The sequence below is a fragment of the Mesocricetus auratus genome, unplaced genomic scaffold, assembly GCF_017639785.1.
Source record: "Mesocricetus auratus isolate SY011 unplaced genomic scaffold, BCM_Maur_2.0 Super-Scaffold_100018, whole genome shotgun sequence".
NCBI classification, from domain to species: Eukaryota; Metazoa; Chordata; class Mammalia; order Rodentia; family Cricetidae; genus Mesocricetus; species Mesocricetus auratus.
In genome coordinates, this window is record NW_024429199.1 from 1351528 (window position 1) to 1374711 (window position 23184).

At 44.9% G+C, this 23184-nt stretch overlaps 1 long non-coding RNA gene across 5 annotated transcripts; it reads right to left on the minus strand.

Annotated features, from left to right (window-relative positions):
• Window positions 1–9530: 9530 nt before the first annotated feature.
• Window positions 9531–23125, minus strand: LOC121132875. 5 transcript variants are annotated; one of them, XR_005869580.1, is made up of 5 exons: window positions 22959–23125; window positions 20630–20719; window positions 16784–16841; window positions 13371–13516; window positions 9531–12049 (listed from the first exon to the last, which is right to left on the minus strand). It is a non-coding gene; the product is annotated as an uncharacterized LOC121132875 (long non-coding RNA). The 5 variants fall into 5 exon arrangements; XR_005869581.1 differs by lacking the exon at window positions 22959–23125 and adding an exon at window positions 22780–22894; XR_005869582.1 differs by lacking the exon at window positions 20630–20719 and having other exon boundaries at window positions 9532–12049; window positions 22959–23116.
• Window positions 23126–23184: the final 59 nt, after the last annotated feature.

Below are 23184 nucleotides of genomic sequence, written 5' to 3' on the forward strand. Positions count from 1 at the left end.
CATACTAGTGTGAGCCATCACTGCCAGCCTAACTCAACAGTGGGAAAGAACTATGACCCACAGATGGGCCAAGCCTGGACCTGGTTTTAATTTCTGATTCACTGGACAAGCTGGCAAGAGATCATAACTCTTGCACAAATGAACAAACTCGCTGTGCTGGTTAGGTCATGGCTTTGCTTTGCTGAGTAGGGAGACAATGGTCAGACTGCATAAGAACAGAACTCTTAACAGACAACCCTCCCACAACCAGTCCAGGAAGGCAAGCTTAACCTTTGTAACTACTGGCCTCAGACTGAAAGACTTGATGAATGACTATCAGCTGCACATAGCTTTTGTCCCACTTCTGAGTCAGGATCAATTAGCTAAATACACAGACACCCCACTTCGAGTTTGCCTGCCTCCAGTTTCCCCATACCAACAAGCTGCCGTCCAAGGATGCCCAAGGCCTGCCCTTTCTGCTCTCTCAAGTCTCTAGTACCTTCCAGAATGGCTAACACAAATGCCTATCCTGCCATGGTAAGCCCTGAATTGATAGCATTGTTCCTGTCTGGATGGTGATCATTTGCTTATTGATGGGAGATAGATGCTAAATTACTTTCAATAGTTAACTCTCTGGCATACACATTTATAATCCAGCATAGATGCCTAACGACACAAGTATCCTCGTCTTCTCTTACCAAAATCTGAAGAAAAAAAAGACAACTACTGGCCTTTACTGGACCATAGAAATAAAAAAAAAAACTGGTTCAGACTGTGAAGAATGCTCTTTCTTAGGAACTATTATTGGTTTGACCTGTAAAGTTTCCCTTCTGCCTATCTGCTTGTGGGGCATTCCCTGGTCACATGAATAGAAACAATTACCCAACCTAGCACCCTGGACAGATGCTCCTTTCTTTTCTTTTTTCTTAACAATATTTTTTAAAAGATTTATTTACTTATTATGTGTACAGTGTTCTGTTGGCATGTATCCCTGCAGGCCAGAAGAGGGCACCAGATCTCATTACAGATGGTTGTGAGCCTGGGTATTGAACTCAGGACCTCTGGAAGAGCCATCAGTGATCTTAACCACTGAGCCATCTCTCCAGACAGATGCACTTTTCAAAAGTTTTGTTGACCACGATTCACATCAAGGAAAAAATAAAAAAGAATGTATTTTGTGCCAGAGAAAGGGCTTGGTGGTTAAGAGTCCTAGCTGCTCTTCTGGGGTTCTCTTAAGTTCTGAGCTTTCTCCCAGCCCCCGAATCTCCATTCTCTACTCAGTAGAGAATACAGGCAAACACTCGTGCACATGAACTAAAAGTGGTAAGATCTTGGGCAGAGAGAGACGGCTCAGGAAAGAAGAGAACTGGCTGTTCATTCAGACAACCCAGGTTTTATCCTCAGAATCTGCGTGGCTCACAACTATCTGTAACTTCAGTGCCAGGAGATTGATACCCCCCTCCAAGGATATCAGACATACATGTGGTACACAGACATACATGTAGGGAAAACACATATATACACAAATTATTTTTTATTTGTCTCTTTGTTTTCAGATACTCTGTCCACATAGCCCTGGTTGTCCTAGAACTCACTATATAGACCAGGAAACTCACAGAGATCTGCCTGTCTCTGCCTCTCAAGTACATTTTTTTTATTTTAAAAGAAGTGTATTTTAGATTGTGGAACAAAAAGCCCTCACCATGTGCAATGTGATGTGATACTTTTCTATCTCAATCTATTTTTAAATTTCAGATTTGTGTTTTGTTTTGTTTTGTTTTTTCAAGACAGGGTTTGTTTCTCTGTGTAGCTTTGGAGCCTGCCCTGATCCTTGATCTGCAGACCAAGCTGACTTCGAACTCAGAGAGATCATCCTGCCCCTGCCTCCCGAGTGCTGGAATGAAAGGTATGTGCCACCACCACCACCTAGCTTAAATTTTGGAGTTTTTGAGATAGGATCTCACTATGTAGCCCCAAGTCTGGCCTTGAATTGTAACCCCAAGCTGTTCTCACAGTGATCCTCCTATCTTAACCTCCTGAGTGCTGGGATTGCAAGGGTACACTACAACACCTGGCTTTACATGTTTGCTTATACCAAATTTAAACAAATCATACTTATTAATATATAATATATGTCCTTCAGTGTAATCTAAAAAGCTTTCTAACAATGTATAGAAACGCAATACCATAAAATATAGATGATACCCTCTAAGTGTGTTCTTAAAATTCATTTTATTATTGCCTGGTAACTTTCAGCCATAATAGCATGAAAGTCACCTAGGAGGCATGTTGAAACAGACTGCCACTGGGCATGGTGACCCACACCAGTAACCTTAACTCTTGGAAAGCTGAGGCAGATCTGAAGTTTGAGGCCAGCCTGGGCTATATCGCAACACACACAGTGAATATTTCTGGGCCCCGCCCCCAGAGGATCTGATTCATCTCCAACAGTTCAATTTTTGAACATATTCCCAGGTTCTGGTGCTGTTCCTGGTCTAGGACCCGTGCTACTGTAATCAGCCACTTTCATAGATCAAAGTCTCCTTTTATACATATCATATCCTGGTTTATCTGATTGTCATATGGTAAGTGTACTGAAGCAAAGGCTATCTTACTATTCGTAAGGCTAGGTCAAAAGAAAGGATCCCTGAGACGCTCAGTGGGTGAAAGGCACTTGATACCTGAGTTCCACACTGGAACCCCATGGTGGAAGGAGAGAACCACTCCCACGTGATGTCCTCTGACTCCACGTGCCTGCCACAGCACTTGAACGTCCACACGTATGCATACACACTTACCAGGAAGAGAGCAAAAAGCAAGGGCTTGAGGGAGACAGCCAACTTCCAGGTTCCACGACTCGGAACTATTTAACCATTCATCCATGTACTAAATACTGAAGCCCTGTGCCGGGAGCCGTTCCAGGCTGTGGACTACCGCATCCCGAGCTTTTGCTAAGGGAAGATTTCCCTTCCCGGCGAGTCAGAACAGCCCCGGGGCTGTTTGTTAGGTCCTTGGACAGTTTAGCTCCCGCTAGATAAGGACAGGTGCCCTTCCGTCAGAGATGACAAAGCAGGCCACCTGCAGCAGGTTTTACAGCACCGCAGCTCTCTGAAAGCAGTGCGGGTCCTGTGGTTGGAACACAGCAGAGCATCTGGGCGCTTGTTCTGACACGGTTTCCCACGCCCCTGAGTCTGAGGCCTTGGTAGCTGTGCTTTAGCCAGTGTCCCAGGTGAGTCCTAAGGCCACCAGAGTGTGGGAAACACGGTTTAAAATGTCTGAGCACAGCAGAGTCCTCCAAATCGTATTAGCCCAAATTAGAAGATCCTCCCAATCTTTGAGTGGCATCAAGCGCTGCATAGAACTCTTGAGGAAACCTGAAAACTTTCCAGTGGCGAGGCCACCCTCTATACGGATTGGACGAGAATCTCTCTCAGGCCGTTCCAATGGCCAAGCAAACTTTTGAAGCATGTTTCTCAGACTTTCTCTTGAAACTGCCTCCTGTTACCATGACAACCAATATCCTGCCTGAGTGCTTAAGTACACGGGAAGGCAAAGGAGATGCCATCAGGTGATCTTTAGGGCCTCCAATCCACTGGGCCAGTAGCCCTGGAAAGCGCTGAAACCCTGTCTCGAAAAACAAAACAAAAAAAAAAAAAAGAAAAAAAAAGGACACTTCCACAAAGTTTGGTGGCTTCGAGAATTCCGTTCAAAGGTGTAGACTAGTAACTCCCCAGTTTTAATGTAAACTCGAATCTCTCAGGGAGTTTGTTAACTTTAAAATACAGATTTTAAGAAAATTGGGCTGCAACCTTCCTGCCTCAGTTTCAGCTTCGTCACCAGGCCAGGTCAAGATCTAGGACTTCTTTTTTTTTTCTCTTTTTTATTTTATTTCTAGCCAGGTCCAAGTGGTCTCCATTCTACTAAAGCAGATAATCTAGGGGCCCAGCTGTAGACCCTCCCCCAAATTTAATATCTGTAGACAAAAGCAGCAAGTGTGTACTGTTAGGAAAATATGCTAAGGTAAAAGAGAGATGCTGACTGCTACATTGGCAGAATGCTCTAAATTTTATTGGACACCATAAAAGGTTTATTTTTTTTCTAAGTAGACAGGGGTATGTATCAAATTGGTGGGGTAGATTTGAGACAGAGTTCGACTATGGAGTAAGCACAACAATATTGGAAGATATGGTGAGAGATGTAGGAGAGTGAGGGCTTCCAAAATTCAAAATGTGGTTCTTCTATTTACCACCTGTGTGGTCTTGGGCTAATGACTTAACTTATTAGCTCTACTGTGTAATTTTTGTGCCCTGGCAAATCAGTTAACATATGACAGGTATCAGGCCAAGGGCTGGCAACAGTAAGTCCTCCATACCTGATTGGTACTACTCTATACATGTAGCCCAGATGTCCAGGTAGGTCCTCACCAAATGTAGGTTCATTGAGCCCCCTGCTTTAGCAGTCATAACAGGCTACAGAAAAGACATGTAGGCCTCTGACACAAGGAAACCCCAGATCCTCTGGCCTCCCGGAGTCTAGGGCCAAAACAAAGAAACTCCAGACACCCTCCAACCTCCTAGATGCTTGGTTCCTGGGAACTGTTGGGCCACAAAAGAAACTCCAGATGGGACCAAAACCTTCCCTGTAGTCTCCAGGATACAGTTTTGAAAACTATTGGTGTCTATGTACAACAGACCACCTGCAAATAACAAGACAATGCCATAGAAACCACAGAATGTTCCCTCTCAGCACTGACCAATAAAAATAATTGGTACACAGGTATTTCATGCCAAAATATGACTTTGAGAAATTCTCCTAATTGTTACCAAATGTCAACTAATCAGAAACCAACCCATACCTACTGATGTAATCCTGTAACTTTTGTCTATAAAACCTAACAGTAGACAGGGAACTTTACTCCCTCTGGAGGCTGCTGCATCAGCTTGCTAGATGGGGTCCCTGTTATGGTTGGATGAACAATCATTAAACCATGCTTTTGCAGTTTAGGGGGTCTGTCTTCCTGGTGGTCTCTGGGGACTTTGCAACTTGGCCACAACACACTTGAGGGCAGGCCACATGTAGATGGACTTTTCTTTTTTGGGCCACCAGCTCATAATGGCATAGAGACTTAGTATTAATTATGAAAGCTCAGCTGATAGCTTAGGCTTGTTTCTAACTAGCTCTTATAACTTAAATTAACCCTTTTCTATCAATTTACTTCCTGCCCATCCTGCTTGCTTTGCAACTCCTGGCATCTCTTCCTTCTTCCCAGCATTCTCTCTGCCCTGAAAATCCTGCTTAGCTATTGACCATTTAGTTTTTTGATTAAGCCAATCACAGTAACACATCTTCACACAGTGTAAAGGGATAGTCCACAACAGCCACATGTCCAGGAGTAATTGGTCAACACAAAATGGAAAATAGTACTTTGATTCATTTTGCTTTGTTTTAGCTTTTTTATTTTTATTTTTGTCCTGCTGTACTTTTGCTTGTTTGTTTTGACTTTTGATTTTATGGGTTTTTCTGTTTCTTGTTATTTCTTGATTTTTATGTTTTCATTTTTGAAACAGAAAAAGAACGTAAGGTTGAGTAGGTCGGATCTGGGAAGAACTGGAGGAGGGAAAAATATGATCAAAATAGTATATGAAAATTTTTCAATTAAAAAATCTTTAAAGCTGGGCATTGGTGGTGCACGCCTTTAATCCCAGCACTTGGGAGACAGAGGCAGAAAGATCTCTGTGAGTTCGAGGCCAGCCTGGCCTACACAGCAGGTTCCAGGGCAGGCTCCAAAACAATACAGAGAAAGCCTGTCTCGAAAAAACAAAAAAATCTTTAAAAATTAGTTGTGTGCTTAGTGGGGACCGTCTCCTGGGTGTCCATACGAAGCATTCTCAGCGCTATCTGCCATGCTTGTGTTTTAGTTTGGTTCCAGAATGTTCCCCAGAGGCTCGTATGTTGAAGGCTTAGTCCCCACTGCAACAATAAACTAAGGGCAGGCTTGGTGGAAGTGAATAAAGGCTTTGACCTCATCAATGGATTAACCCATTGATAATTTCATAATTGCATTGATTATTGGGAGGTGGTGGAAACTATAAGAGAGAAGGCCTCAGTGAAGGAGCTAGCTAGTCATGAGGGGTAGGCAGGTGATCTTGCCCCCAGCTGACCACTCCTCTCTCTGCTTCCTGTCACCATGAGATGAGCCACTTTTCTTAACGATAAGTTTCCCATCCCTGGATTCTGATTCACCACACCCCTCAGCAGGAACAAAGCCTCCAAGATGTTGGCTCAAAATAAATTTTTCCCTCTTTGCATCATATTCCTCATATATTTTGCCACAGTAAAGGAAATTGACTAACCCAGACTGGTTAGGTCAGAGTTGGACAACATCGGACCATAAAAGAACCTAGAGAGGTATTGTTCCTGTGTTTACTGCTGATATTTTCACAACCTAGAGGTAAGTCTTAAAATTACAACATCCTGAGGATTACTCTGTTGCTGGCCGAGAGTTTGGCGAGCACATGGTCAAAGCCAGGCGTCTTTTTAAAGATTTGTTTTTACATGTAGTGGTGTTTTGCCTGCATGCTATGTCTGTGTGAAGGTGTCAGATCATCTAGAACTGGAGTTATAGACAGTTCTGAGCTGCCCTGTGGCTGCTGCGAACTGAACTCAGGTCCTCTGGAAATGCAGCCCGTGATCTTAATCGCTAAGCCATCTCTGCCAGCCATCTTCTATCTGAGGCATTGGTTGACACCTAGTAATTTAATCGCGCCCTAGCACTGGCTTTGTTTTATTTGTTTATTATTTTTATGTGCATGTGTCTGTGTAAATGCAAATGCATGCCACATGTGTGCACGTGCTGCTCATGGTGACCAGAAGAAGGTGTCAGATCCCAGGAAACTGGAGCCGCAGGCTGCTGTGAGATTCTTCTGTGGGTCCTGGGAACAGAACTCAGGTCCTCTGGAAGAACATCAAGTGCTCTTACCCACCTTCTCTCTCCAACCCCCCAGCATTCGTGTTTTTTTTCTTTTTTATTATTTATTTTTAAGTTTAAATTTAGATTAGAAACAAAGTTGCTTCACAAGTCAGTTCCAGGTCCCTCTCCATTTCCCTCCCCTCCTCCCGTGCCCTCCCCCCAACTCCCCCATTATCCCCTCATTTCCCCAGGGAGGGTGAGGCCTTGGGGGTGTCCATAGTCTGTCATTTCATCCAGGGCAGGGCCTAGACCCTCCCCCAAGAGTTCAGGGTGAGAGTGCATCTCTCATTGTTGGATGGGGCATTCGTGTTTTAATACTGAAAAATTCATAATGCTGATCCACCTCCAAGTCTTGAAAAATGGTGACCTTGATGTGATGTGGTGCATGGCCTGGCTGACTGCTGTGATCCTCACGGTTTTGCTATTGATCTGACAGGAGCAGTGGGGGAAATGAAGAAATGACAGGCACACATACAGACAATCAGGAGTCAGGGGCGCTCCGATGAAGATGCACCAGCATCCTGGAAACTCATCGAGTGTGTTAGATCCAGCTGAATGAGGAAGCAGGCTAGTTAATCTGGGTAGAGGTCTGTCAGGGAGCAGAATCAGGCTGTAGTCATCCTGGAGGAAGCTGTGACAGCAGTCTCTGCACATACGGTCTACATTCTTACCCAGACCAGAGGAAGGCCTCCATTCCGATGGGACTGGGGCGTTGGCACGTTTGACCCATCTCTGCTCATGTCAACAATTTACACATTAGTTAGTTTCAGCTATAACCCTGCTAAACCTGATGCAGGCAACTTGAGCATAAACCTTCCATATGTTCCCCAAGGAGGCCCGCTTGGCAGTCATGATAGGAGTAGATCTCTGTCCAAACATTTCCTTCTTTCTTTTTTTCTTTTTTATACTATGCCCAAGTTTTGTTTATTGTAAAAATACAAAATGGCTTGTATAATAATTAATACCTTGAAATTCTTGCTTTGCCTGTCCAAACATTTCTTGTCAACCTTTCACTAGTGGAGACTCCAAAAGCAATGGTACACAAAAGGAAAATGACTCCTTATTTTAAATCCATTAAAAAAATTAGAGTGTGCTAATTGTGTAAAAACAATGGGTTGGGGGTCAGGGGAGGAGGGAAGGGAGAGGGAGCTGGGATCGACATGTGAAGCAAGCTTGTTTCTAATTTAAATTTAAAAAATCAAAACAATGGGTTTTATTATGATATTTTCACATGTACATATGTGTTTCAATTACAGTTGTTTATTCTTTCTTTTTGCTCCTCTCTACACACTTGGGCTTCTCAAACAAATATTTCCTGCTTTAGAAAAACAAACAAAAAGCCCCAAGCATTTATCAATTACTTGCAGGGTATTTTCAGAACCTGAGTTGAGAGTAGAGAAGCCAGCAAAGAAGCTCAAGGAAAGAATTCTTGTCTGTGTATACAGCCCTGACAGAGCGCTGCCTCTGTGAACAAAGCCTGGGGTTAGAGTCCTCGCACCATAAAATAAAAAAATAAAATAAGGAATCGAGCAGCAGCCAGTACTCAGACCCACATTCTCCCCGAGCACGCAAATGAAATGCAAGGTCCATAGTCTCCATCCATTGCTCACTCCTCATGCTAAAGCCAAGATGTGGTGACACGGACACAGACACTGGCTCTCTTCTCAGTCAGGTCTGAGCATGTGCACCTGCCCACTTGTGGGCAGAGCTCATGGATTCTACCCAGAGGGCTCCTTGGCACTTTGCAGACCAATGAATGCAAACAGTCACAAGGTGAAGAGAGCACCAGGCCCAGCTCCAAGAGATCCTGGGATTCAGCTCCAGCCAGACCACTCTAGAGGATTAAGACAGTAAGGAGGAGCCAGGTTGGAAAGGGCTTGAAGGTCACACTAACTCGCCTGAACTTTATAGGCAATTTTTGTGATTATGTCATTACTATAACCAGCAGGGATAGAGAGAAGGGAAAAGGAAAAAATTGTGATTGCAAGTCCATTCAGGCTGCCTGTTGCTTGCAGAACTTGAGTTCCATCACTAGCAATGCAGGCAGTCCTGGAGTGTTGACTCTATGGAGTCACCTCCAATAGTGAGTGGAGCAAGTCAGAGAGCCTGTGACCATTGCTACTGTGCTCAGGGCTGGAGCCACCACGACCCAGCCTCCCTTGTACATGTGGCCTGAAGGTACCCTAAATTGGAACCAGATAGGGAGAGAAAATAAGAAAAAGAGGGAGGATCAAAATACACCCCACGGGACTAGAGAGACAGCTAGTGACTAAGAGCACTTGTTGCTCTTTCAGAAGAGTCAAGTTCAATTCTCAGCGCCCCACGGTGACTCACAAACATCTGCAGCTCCAGTTCCAGTGGATTCAATACCCTCTTCTGACCTCTGTAGGTACCAGGCATGCAAGTGGTGCACAGACATACATTCAGGCAAAACAATCGTACATATATATGTGGTGGTGTCACATGCCTTTAATCCCAGCACTTGGGAGACAGAGGCAGGCAGACCTCAAGGTCAGCCTGGTCTATAGAGTGACTTCCAGGACAACCAAGGCTACACAGAGAAACCCTGTCTCAAAAAACAAAACAAAACAAAAAACCTAAATCATGTAAACTTACTATTATTCGATAAATTCTGACATCAAGGAAATACACAAACATTTTGTCGGTTTATGGCATAGAGCACTTATGACCCTGAGGCAGGAGGATCTCCATGAGTTTAGGGATGACTTCGGTTTAACTCCAGGACAGCTTGGACTACAGAATGAGACTCTGTCTCACAAGGAAACAATTAGTTCCACTGTGACCTCATCTCATAACTTTTCAAACTCTATTTTATTGACTTTTTTGAAATTGGAGATTCACATAGCCCACGCAATTTGAAAACCTGACAATTTTTCAGAGAATTGTAAAATAAAGAACTCCTGAGTTTTAGAATACTATAATTCAAGATCATATTTGTCATGTATTTTTTCTTTTGACATTTTTTTGTTTACATGGTTGCCTTGGGTGCTATGGCATGAGTGTTGTGGTCAGAGTTCTCTTCTTATAGGAGGTCAGAGGCTGATCTCATCCTCCCAAGTGCTGGGATTATAGGCATCACAGATGGCCTACTGGGCTTTTCGTTGTAAGTGTGGGTGGCTTTGTTATGTACTCTTGGACTCACTATTTTCTGTCCCTCATGGGATGCTCTGGCTTCTCTCCTGGATAGAACATTACAAAAAATCACCCTCAAGGTCTGGGCCCCTTCTGGTAGGTCTTGAGGTACCCATGGCCTTTGCTAAGGCACTGGCGTCTTTTTTGCTTTTAGTTAACTCTTAACTCCAAACCTTAAAGAAAATATGAGGAGCAGTTTATGGAAATGTGTAGGGAAGAGTTCTCGAACCAGGCTTTACCACCAGTGGGAGTTGTTGGATGGGGAGGCAGGGATAGGAGGAGAGTTAGGGTAGTTTCAAACCACTAGCCAGTCTTTCTTCCTGAATTTTCTGCTGTGGGGCTTTCTAAAATCTGAACATCCCCTCAGCCTCTGGCGTGAGCCCTCAACAGCCAGGAAGGAGCTCTGGATCTAGGAATGTAAGGAAAACAATGCTGACATTTGTTTGTGGTAAGTCTTGCATTTGGGACTGTTGGTAATCCCTCCTGACCTCGAGCATCTGAAATCAAGCCCTTGCAAGCACTTGAAGGCTTAATGTTGAGCATTAAACCATTTTTTAACTCTGATGATTAATATAGTTATAAATAAGCTTGGCAAGAAATATATTGAATATAATTTATCATCTCAAGAACAAAAGTCCCAAACTTTAAAACAGTATTCCTTAAAAATTGGTTTTGAATACGCCCTTGACTGCCTTTGGGACCTTGGCTAAGTCACTACGGAGTGGGGTGCATGTGTGGCTTTAGTCTATAGAAGGATATAATACTACCACCTGATTTCCTTCAAAGGATGCCATGAAGGTCAAATCAGACTGCATTAAAATAGTTACAATTTTAATTGCTTGCATTTGCATAGTACTTTATCAACCACAAGGCATCTCTGCATATATTATTCCATTTGCATGAAAGAGCTTTGAAAAGTTACAAAGTAGCGTGAAAGGACAGGGCCAAGGTTTAGCTTCCGGCTCCTTTTCTCTCTTCTTTGGTAATATGGGGGAGCGGCGGGACCTAGCTCTCACGTGTGGAGAGAGGGTATGCCATGTGCTGCATAGGAAGCCGTTGGCTCAGGGTCTACATAGAGAACTACTCAACAAAATTCACCTTGTTCAGGCTTGTGTCCAAATTCACCTGCTAAAGGCCTCCCAGACCTTCTGTCTAAGCAGTGTCCTCCCTCCACATGACTTCCTCATCTGCCCTGGTTTGTTTTGCTGGGAATCACACTTATTTGCTTAATGTCTCATGCCCGGGAATCAAATCTCTACAAGGACATGTTTGTTCTACCCTGCTTATCTGTGCCCCGCCCCCAGCATCTAGTCCTTAGTGAGGCTCAATAGACACCTTTTGAGGGAATAAAGCCATCTGTTATAATTGCTGCCATCACCACCCCCACTCCCATCACCGCCACATCACCCTTGACCTCCTCCCTCATTATGAGTGTTCAAAGTGTCATTCTCAACCGGGTTTGGTTACACGAGTCTATAGTACCAGCCACTTGGGAAGCAAGAAGATCCCTCCAGGTTGATCCAGTCTTCCAGGGAATTTCTGTTTCCAAGTATGGAGACCCACCAGCAGATGGCAATCAAGGAATACAAAACTGGACCTTACCCAGGCAACAAGATTTTTCATAAACAACGTGAAGGCAATGATAACTTTTAAGGCAAACAGACCACAAACTCCTGACTCCTTATAAGGTCATGGTTTCATGTGCTCCAGATAAACATGGTATCTTCCACCAGAGGTACTGGGGGTGGGGTGGGGGTGGAGAAGAGGACACTACCAGAGACAAGTTCTTACATTCTTGAGATAGGCAAATGGGCGCTTTGCTTAGGCTTTAATCTGGATATGGTGAGTTCATACCTACAACTCCAGCATTTGCAAGGCTGAAGAAGGAAGAAGTTTGATGTCAGCTCCACAGTAAGTTCAAGGCTCTCCTACTCTGCGTAGTGGAATCTATTGAAATGAATAAATTAAATAAGTAAGTAAATAAAATTTAAAAATAATGCCCATAACCCTAGAGATTCTCATTCAAAAGACGGGGGGGGGGGGGGGGGACGCAGAAGAAGAATGGGTTTTGGAGCTCTCCTAGTGACTATAGCAGAAAATACTTTGAGAAATGCAGACCCAACTCAGTAGACTACTCTTTCATGAAAATCTTATAATGCTTATCATTTTTTGGAGAAAAAAATCACAGTTAAAAATGTTAAATATCCATTTTTAAAAATTATTTTTATTACATGATGACGTTTGGGTGTGGGGTGGGTGTGGGCCAGAGGATGTGCAGGAATTGGCTTTCTCTTTCCACCGTATGGTTTCTGAGGATGTGCAGGAATTGGCTTTCTCTTTCCACCGTATGGTTTCTGAGGACTGAATTTGGGCCATCAGACTCATCAGCAAGTACCTTTACCCACTGAGCCATCTCTCTAGCCCAACAAGCTCTAATTTTGCTTGCAGCCTTTAGAGGCTCACAGACCCCCTGAAGCCATGCCAGGGCCCTAGGTTTCCTAGGTGACAATAACCCCTTCTGTCTCCCTACCAAGAGGTCAGCTTCAAAAGCTCTCCCTGAAAGTGTCCAAGGTTTTTCCTTTTCCATTTCCTCATCTGCAAAAGGAAGGGTTTCCTAGAAAAAGAGTTGTAGTGTGTAAAAGGGCATTTCACCTTTGAAACTACAGTCTGGCCCAGTGCCTCAGAAAATTAAGCCTCTGCAGAACAATGGCATTGTCTGTGGTCACCATGATAGCAAATTTGGAGACTAGGTGAAATTTTCTTTTGGCCACAAGCAGTTCCCAAATAAAGACATGGAGACTTATTATAAATTATGAATGTTTGACCTTAGCTTAGGCTTGTCCCACCAGCTCTTTTAACTTTATTTAACCTGTTTCCATTCATCTATGTTTTGCCTTGGGGGCTTTTTACCTTTCTTTCATTCTGTATGTCCTACTCCCCCCCCCGCTTCCTCAGTGTCTGTCTGGCTAGCTCCTCGCATCTTCTTTCTTCTTTTCCAAGCCTAAATTCCTCCTCCTACTTACTCTCCCTGCCCAGAAGTCCTACCTTTACCTCCTCCCTCACTGTTGGCCATTCAGCTTCTTATTAGACCAATCAGGTGCCTTAGGCAGGCAAGGTAAAACAACAATACATCTCTACATAATTAAACAAATGCAACACATCTTTACATAGTTGAACAAATATTCTGCAACAGGGGACAAAAGTGTTGTGATGAAAACCAATAGTTGTGACCAAAGGGCAGCGGGGACACAGAGAGAACAGTCCTTACATGGCTTGTCTCAGGAGTCCTTTCCCCAGCCCCTTCAGTCCCTAGGTCTCCTCATCTAGCTCCATTTCAGCCCATAGTTTGAAAGATGACCACAAAAAGAACTGATGCAGACTCTTCCCAACCTTGCTTGTAAGAAGTTCCGGAGGCTGAAAAAACAGGAAAGGCTGAAGGAGAGCATGTTCTCTGTAAACCAGGTTTCTCCACCTGCCATTCAGAGCCTATGTAGAAGTGTGTCTGCACACAACTGACATTGTGTACAAATCCAGACAATATTAAAGAAATCTTCAACTGAAATTTTAAGTTCTTTCAAAATTAATCTTTAAGTTCTCATGCAAAGCAATGGGTTCCACTATGCTATCTTCATACATGTGTGTGTTTGTGGTATATAGTTTATGATTTGATAAAGCTTGCCTGAAGGATCAGAATGCAAAAACCAGCCGCACTAATTAGCTATAGGAGCTGGGCAGTGGTAGCATATATCCTTAATCCCAGGGCTCAGGAGACAGAGGCAGATGGATCTCTGTGAGTTCAAGGCCACCCAGGGCTACATTAGAGTGACTGGGTCTAAAAGAGAAACAGAGCTCACACCTAGAGGAGCTCAGTGCAGTGTCAGAGAGTCTAGGATTCTGAGGCTTGGTGGGGAGCAGTACAGTCTGGAGATTGTTGGAACCCAGCATTATGCTGATCCCCCCTCACCCCCGACAATGGGTGGGACATGCAAACCGGCGTACAGGCAGGTACTTCGGCAGCTCAAAGGTCCCTGTGTTGCGTGGCCTCGTCATGGCTGTGTCACCCATTACGGGGCTACGTAAGGACTCAGTACGCATGTGCAAGCTCCACCTTTTAAGCGAGCACCTCCACGTGTTCTCTTCTGTCCTCTCTGTCTCTGTCTCTCTCTCTCTCTCTCTCTCTCTGTCTGTCTGTCTGTCTGTCTCTCTCTCCCCCCCTCCCCGCCCCCGCTCTGCTTATGCCCCCTTCCCCTTTGTCCCCTCACCCCTTCCTCCAACAAACTCCACATGGGTTTGTTGGATCTCCTGGTTCGTGTTGCCACCTACTCATAACTGCTTTCCTGTTCCATCTACCTGCACGAGTAACTGCTGTAAAAGAACAACAGAGATGCAATCTGAGGTTTGGTGGATCACCCCTTTGGTCTGAGCATTGGTAGAGGTGAGAACTCTCAGTGACTGGCTGCTTTGTTTCTCTGATCTTCAGCTTGAACCCCAATATCTGTCTCTGGGTTTGTATTATTCGTGCTACATATATGTCCTATGCTTTGTTCTAATCCAGCCCATCTCTCACTTCTCCCCTGTGCCCCGCCCTGACTTCTCCCTTCTTCTCCCAGTCTTCCTGTTGCTTTCATGTCCCATGTATTCCATTACTGTCTATCCCGTGCCTTAGGATTCTTTTATCCCCTCATGATCTTGCTAGTTTTGTCTCTGTCTCTGTCTCTCTGTCTCTATCTCTCTATCTTTCTCTCTGTCTGTCTCTCTCTCTCTCACACACACACATACACTTTAAATCTATGGTCTGCACATGAGAAAAACAAAGTCTTTCTGAGTTGGGCTTATTTCATTCAGCTTAAAATTTTATTAAGATTTATTATGTATACATGTGTCCCTGCAGGCCAGAAGAGGGCACCAGATCTTGTTAGAGATGGTTGTTAGCCACCATGGGTTACTGGGAATTGAACTCAGGACCTCTTGGAGAGCAGCCAGTGCTCTTAACATGCTGAATCACCTCTCCAGCCCCTAATCCCAGTACTCAGGAGGCAGAGGCAGGTGATTCTCTGTGAGTTTGAGGTCAGCCTGGTCTACAAAGCTACACAGAGAAACCCTGTCTCAAAAAAACAAACAAAAGTAATCCTTTCTGGGAAGCAAACACAATGAACAGAGCCACAAGGCAGGGACAAGGTGACCAAGGACTTCAGTGGCAGCTGCACTTCTGCCAGGGTGTGAATACGGGGTTGGGTTTAGAGTCCAGTCTCTCTGCCTTAAGGCCGGCTTGTTGAGAGGCATCCTCCCAGATAGTGTGAGTTTTAGAATCATGAAGACTTGCCTCCGTGACAAGGACAGATTATACAAATTCCTCTGGATCCTTAATGTACTTGTAAGTCAGAGCTGAGTCCCGATTAATCATATGCACCAGTGAAGTCACCTGTGTGGTGCTCCTGGCGTGTGCCATGCAGCTGCTGCAGCTTTTGTTTCTTTTTGGTACTACAGATGGAACCCAGGCCCTCCTGCAGGCTAAGTACATGTTCTACCGGGGCCGGAGAAGGTTTGTTTCTATATTTCTAACAACCACCAGAACATTCTCCCACATCGAGGAGGCTGAGAAGAAACCGTTGTTCGGCTGAGACTGCACATGGTCAGACTGACCCAGAAACTAGCTTAGAAAACCAATTTTCTTCAGGCCGCCCCATTTTCTGGGTCTGCTTCCATGTCTATTTCGAAAGTTAGCAAGGCACTGAAGCCCAGAGCATGCCTGGAGCCAATCTCAGGGAGTCACAGGTGAGGGAAAGACATTCCCTTTGTCCTTGGAGTGACTGGACACACAAAGGGCAGACAGTATTGAAAAGAAGTTACCAGAAGACACCAAGCGTGGCGGGCACAAACAAGCACAAATAACTCACAGTTTTGAAAATACGTTCTTACAGGAACAAAGTCCCGTGGAATGGATTTCGAAAATATTCGTTAAGAGGAAATGATTATCGAGCAATATTATTGAAGAGGAGAGGGTTATAATTTCAGGGAAGGAAAGAGAAGTCAGCGAGGCAGACAAAGGAGAGTGGGGTGTGGGTGAGGCAGGATGAGGAGGGGGGTCTGCAGGGCAGCGGGGAAGCCGCCATAGTGGGGGGGGGCGACCGCTAGCAGTTAGGTGTGGGGGTGGGGAAGCAGTTAATTGGTAAAGCCCCTTGAAGCCCATGATTAGGACTTTTAATTTAATTCAAGAGGCAAGTGGAGCTCTTGGAGACAGCTCGAAGGGGAGCTGCCCGTGTGATGAGAGCGGTGCTCCAGGGCAGTGGTTCTGCAGCTATGAGCTGCGAAGAGGAAAATGGAGAAAGCCGACCTAAGGCCGTTTCCGGGGCCCAGAGTGAGAGAGCCGGCCCAGGACGGTACAGAGCTGGAATACAGAACAGAAAGCAAGCATTCATCCTGGGTCAGGCACCAGGATGCCCTGGGTAACTGGCACAGAGGTTGAGACAGATCCAGGCAACTACACTATTTGAAACAGGTGCTGTGGCTCTTGAATTAGACACATTTGAGTAGCACTGGAGTCACGGGGAAGGGACACAGGGTTCAAGGTTTATTTATCTATTCATTTATTTATTTTAGAGGCAAGCTCTCACTAAGCACGCTGACTGTCCCATGGAGACCAGGGTGGCTTCGAGTTTACAGGAATTACAGTGATCCTACCTCTGTCGGCCTCTTCAGCGCTGGGACACAGGTGTGTGCTGCTGAGCTGGTTTTCAGACTGGAAAATAAATGAAGGGACAGACGTTAAGAGGAAAGAGTGTGGCTGGAGAGACGGTTAATTCTGAGCACCCGCACAAGAGCTCACAAACATCTGTACCTCCAGTTCCAGAGATGTGACACCCAAATGGCCTCCACAGCTCAAGCGGGGGGGGGGAGCACGTCGAAGACCACAGAGAAAAGCCCCACCAGGAAGCTTCAAAGCAGAAGGACAGACAGGCTCCAAGAGAGGCTCCCGCAGGGCGAAACAGATCAAGAAGGGCTTCCAGTCTACTGAGAGAGGGAGGTGACTCAAACGGCTGTGCCCGCCTATGCAAGACCTGTGCAAACTCAAGCCACATAAAAGTCCCAGAGTGGAGGGGAGGGTGGGCATGAAGTCCCACCCCCTAGCGAAGGAACTATTAACAGCAGAGAGCTGCTGGAAAAGAGAGCTTTTTAAAGGGTGTGTGGTCCCTGGCAGGTCGACCATGCTCTAGTGGATGGAGTATGTGTACTACACAAACGGGACTCCACGGATTTGAAAAGAAAACGAGGACACAAAGTTTCGAAGTTGTGAGAGTAAAGATGTGGGTTTGGGAAGGGGGTGAATATGAGCAGTATACAATGTATGAAATTCTCGGGGCTGGAGAGATGACTCAGCAATTAAGAGCACCGGCTGTTCTTCCAGAGGCCTGAGGTTCAATTCCCAGCACCCACATAGCAGCTCACAACTGTCTGTAATTCCATTTCCAGGGATCCTGGCAACCTCACACAGACATACATGCAGGCAAAACACCAATGCACATAAAATAAGAATAAATAAATCTTTAAAAAATGTTTAAAAATGAAGAAATTCTCAAGGGATTAATCCTTCAAAGAATAAAAGGAAATGGGGTGGGTGATTTGTTTTAGAAAATTCTCTAGCTAAGTTGGAGAGAAACGGATTAGAGGTGGTGGTCGTGTTTAGACTGGGAATCTGAGTGACACTGCTGCAGTCTAAGGGAGCCATGATTGAGGGTAAAGATGGAAGCCAGCAAGACGGGACACACCTGTAATCCCAGCACTCAGGAGACAGCAAACCACTGTGGAAGACCTGCTTGCTCTGCCTACAGGGCTCCAGGCCAGCCAGGGGTGTGCTGTAAGGCCCCATCTCAAAGACAAACAAACAAAGAGTGTAGAGTGTAGGGGAGATGGGGGAGGGATGGAAGGGGAGAGAGTATGGGGGGAATATTCAGGGTACACTATATACTTGCATATAAGTTGCCTTAGGTAACTTTTCTCAAAAAGAGAGATGGAAACATGCAGATGATTTAAGAGATATTTGTGCCATAGAAATTTCAGGATGAGAAGACTGAGAAGAGGAGGTCAGACAGAGGATGAGAAACTCATCAGCCCAGAGCAGACAGAGGCATTGCCCAGTAGGATACAGCTAAACCCATAGAAGTATCAGTCAAGTCTCTAGGTATGAATGTATGTATGTATGTATATCCTGGGCTGCACAGATAGCTCAGTGGGTAAAGTACTTGCCATGCAACTGTGAGGATCAGAGTTCTAATCCCCAGAACCTGTATTAATCCAGGAGCCGTGGTGCACAAGTCAATCCCACTCCTCCTATGGTGAGATTCAAGACAGAGACAGGAAACTCCCCCAAAGCTAATGGGCCAGCTATCCTGCTTGTGCAGTAGCTGGCAAGAGATAGTTTCTGTTAAGACTAAGTGAAGGCACGTACCAGCATCCAAAGTGGTTCCCTGAATGCCACACCATCACAGGGGGGGGGGGATGTATGCATACCCGCTCACACATGCCAAAGACACATACACACATATATGCATCATACATAATGTATGATGGGGGATGCCCTTCTGTATATATGCTTCTTGTATTGGTTGATAAATAAAACACTGTTGGCCAGTAGCCAGGCAGGAAGTATAGGTGGGGCTACGAGATGGGGAGAATTCTGGGTAGAGGATGCAGAGAGAAGTGGATGGGGAGATGCCATGTAGCTACCAGGAAGATAGGATGCTCTGGGAAATACATAGATTAATAGTTATGGGTTAATAATTAAGAGAGAGCTAGCCAACAAGAAGCCTGAGCCATTGGCCAAACAGTTTATAATTAATATAGCATCTCTGTGTGCTTATTTGGGGATGAAGGGCAGAGGGACCAGGTGGGAAAGAAACTCCATCTACACAAAAAGGCCTTACATTTTACCATTTCACGTCTCCCTTTGTACGTGCAATTCGATCTGGAATGCCACCCAAAGGTTATTGCTTTTAAAGGCTTGGTCACCAGCCTTTGCTGCTATTGGAACTTTTAACAAGTAAGAAGTAAGATCTATTTAAAGAAGGCTAAGCCATTATGGGGGTGTCCCCCTAGAAGAGATATTGGGGCCATGGTCCTTTCCTTTTCTCCTCCTCTCTCTGTTTCCTCACTCCTGTGTCTGCTACTGTGAAGTAAACAGGCTTCATTTGATGCATGCAAGGATTAAGGAACATATGACCGTCTAAAGTGAAATCAACCCAGTGCGGGTACATTGCTAAACTGAACAACAGTAATATGAATCATAACATGAAAAGGACATCTTCCCCAAGCCACCGTGGAGAGCGACCCTACTGTGGCACTTCTCTTGTCTTCCCATCCATGCTTGTATGGACTTCCAGCACCCAGATTGCATTCTCAGAGATGATTTTCTGCTGCACAGAATCGGGATGTCTTGGGGGCTAACAGTTTATCAAAGAACTCCTCATCTGTCTGGCATATCCTATTTGCGAAAAGGCAAAGATGTCATCTGCAGTATTGAAAGGAAAATAACCCTGATAAAAGAAGTTCCTTCATTTCACCACCTGCTACTTCCTGCCCTCGGGCCTAAATCAAGTAGTCCTTCAGTAGACTCTGGGATTGGTTCCAGGCTCACACTCCATCCCCAGGGGTCACAAGTCCCTTCTGTGAGATGACATTTTTTCATATGACCTCCATAATGCCTCGTATACTGTAAATCACCTCTTTAGCTTGTTTCTCTAATTGTTTAGTTACTTGTTTTTAGTGTGTTTTTGTTTATGTTCATTCTATTTTATGTATATGAGTATTTGGTCACATGTATGTCTGTGTGTCATGTACATCCTGCAAATAGAATTCTGGATGGTTGTGAACTACTGTGTGGGTGCTAGGAATTGAACCAGGATCCTTTGCAAGAATAAGTGCTCATATCCAGCACTAACCCATCTTTCCATACCTCTGGTTACAATACAATGTAAGCACTAGGTAAATAGTGGTAATATTTTACTGCATTGGAACAAAAAATGACCATCTTCTAAAACTTCTGTACATGTATGATGCAGACACAGCCACCCTAGGCTTACCTATGTAGTTGCAGAGGGAGAGGCACAGAAAACAAAGCTCAAGCCACACATGCTGGGAGACTGGGGGTCTGGAAATGGCGGACATTGCAGGAGGTGTCCCTCATACGACTGTTCTCCAGGATGCAGAACAGTGCTTGGTGTATTCCTTTTTAGAACTTTCTGCAAAACGATTTTCCAATCATGGGGGTATGAGATTGCTTTGTGGTTTTGGCTTTTGTTTGTTTTACAAGAGCATTTCACTTTATAACCAAGACTGGCCTCAAACCTGTTGTGCAGCTCAGGTTAGCTTCAAATTCATGGCTTCCTATGTTTGAGCCTTCAGAGTGACGGATTTACAGGTGTGCCTCCCTAGACCTACTAAGTTTCTGGAATTTCACTCCACATTGTTTGAATTCAAGGATGCAGAACCATGGATACAAGACGAAAAGGGCTAACTCCCCTGTGTACTCACTTAATCTATGTCTTGCTTGGCATCCCACGAGCTCGTCAGCTAGGCCAGCATGAGGATGTCCAGCGCCCACCCAACACGGCACACAAAACACTGGGGGGAGGAAGGATGGATGGATAAATGAATGGGTAATTACAGAACGATTTTAGTCATGGGATGCTTATAATCATATTTACAGTTTGGTAAGGCCTCTGCCAAAAAAAAAAAAAAACTGAGAGACTGAAGCTAGCAGTCAGACCCCAGGTAATTTGAAAAAGAGCTAGATTCCAGAAATACAGTCAGGACAGATCAAGAGTATTAACTGACTGACTGGGATTAGAGTTCACAATAGAGGGTAAATTCAAATTAACCCGGCAAGTATTTAGTGAGCATTTTCAGTAGGTAAGACATCATGGGAGAAAGGGAAGAAAGTATAGACCAGGCCATACCCCAAGGCATCATGGGAGAAAGGGAAGGAAGTATAGACCAGGTCATACCCCAAGGCATCGAGGGAGAAAGGGAAGGAAGTATAGACCAGGTCATACCCCAAGGTATCATGGGAGAAAGGGAAGGAAGTATAGACCAGCTCATACCCCACGGTGGTTATGGTGAGATGAGTAGAGGCAGAAAGAAGTTTGGTGTCTGGAGAACAGGGGAGAAAAACATTTGCGTCTGTGTGTGAACTGGGGAAGGCATCATAGAGAAGAGTGTGTTTAAGCTGAGAAATGGGTGCAGTTTCAAAGGCAGAGAGTAGTGTGTGATATGATAGGCTTTTTATTTGTTTGGTTAGTTGTTTTTTTAATTGGGGGGTGATTTTTGTTTTTTGCTTTGTTTTGTTGAGACAGTGTAGCCCTGGCTGGCCCTGAACTCACAAAGATCAGCCTGCCTCTGCCTCCTGAATGCTGGTATCGAAGGCATGTGCCGCCACTCCTGGCATGATAGATTTTTTTTTTTTTGCTTCCTCTCCAATCACTTTATGTGAGTCTAAAAATAACAGATTTTTACCAGTTTTGATTATGTGTCCATCTGTGTGTGGGTGCGTGTGGAGGCAGGTGGAGGCCAGAGGCATTGAAGAGCTCCTCAAGCAGGAGTTACAGGTAATCGTGAGTCTCCTCAAGCAGGGGTTACAGGTAATCGTGAGTCTCCCAGCATAGACGCTGGGACCAAACTCAGATCCTCAGCAAAGGCCATGAGGACTCTCATCCACTGAGCCATCTCTCCCAACCACCTTACACATTTAAAACTTGTTATTTTGTGGACCTGAGTGTATGTATGTACATTAAGTGAATGCAAATGCCTGTAGGGTCAGGAGGAGATTGTCAGAGCCCCTGGAACTAGAGTTACGGGCAATTGTGAGCCTTCTGAAATAGATACTGGGAAACAAACCCGGACCCTTTGCACAGTTGTTGATGGAATTGCTGATGGTTTGAAAAGCAGGCTTGTATTTATTTATTTATTTACTTACTTACTTACTTACTTACTTATTTGTTTATTTTTGAGCCAGAACCTTTGGTATACCAGGCTGACCTTCAACTTGCTATGTAAGCAGAGGCTGGCTTTGAACTCCCGAGCTTCATGCCTCCATTTACCAAGTGCTGGGTTTGCAGGTGTGTGCCACCACACCAGGCAGAAATAATTACTTTTATACCCCATGACATAAAACAAAAGTTCCATATGAGGGAGAGAGAAAGAGTAAGGCCACCATCCCTCAGCTGAATACTTTTGTCCAGAGTTAATGACCATACCAACAAGATTTTAAGAAAAAACAAGCAAAAATCAGTTCCTCGTTCGGAGGTGTTGTAAACGGAACTGAAGTCCTCCAGGCTAAGCTGCACTGATTCCCGGCTTTACCCTGGGGGAGCGATACTGTTTATCAGGCAGTTAAGAGCCTTGATAAGCAGGGTTCCAACGTGAGGGCTGACACTCATGTGGGCTTGCAGAGAAAACTGTCATACTAAGCCATGCTTGGCTGCATTATGTTATTAATACAAATGCTTACCTGTCAATTAGTTAACAGGCTAGCAAAAAGAACCCGGCTTAAAAGATTGTTGCTAATGAATATAATACTTTGTGCTCTGGCAAAACATATGCTTGGGTTATATAATTAGAAGACGGCCCCCTTCCTTTCTCCCCACTGGCAAAACATGTGCAGCCGAATAAAGGAGCTATTATACCTGTGGAGGGTCAAAGTCTGTGGGTCTGTGGCTTATGGTGTTATGACAGATTACAAAATCATTCCATTGTGTTAGTCAATCTGTTTCCAAGCACCTAGCAGAGAGCTCGCTGGGCAGTGGAGACTCTGAAACAGGAGCCCCATTGGCAGGTCAACTGCTGTTGGTATCAGGCAGCTTACATCCTGCAGGGCTTTTCTGCCTGGCTTGTGTCTCTCTTGCTGCTGAGCTGTCCCTCCGACGCCACAGTCGTGTCCCCTGGCCACAACCGCATCTCCCGGACACAGCCAGATCCCAGGAGGACCTTGAGAGAAGTGGGAGTGATGGCTCCGACCTGTAATCCCAGTTTCTGAGAGGTAGAAACAGGAAGACTGATGTAGTCTGAGTTGTGTAGTCACCCTGCTCAAA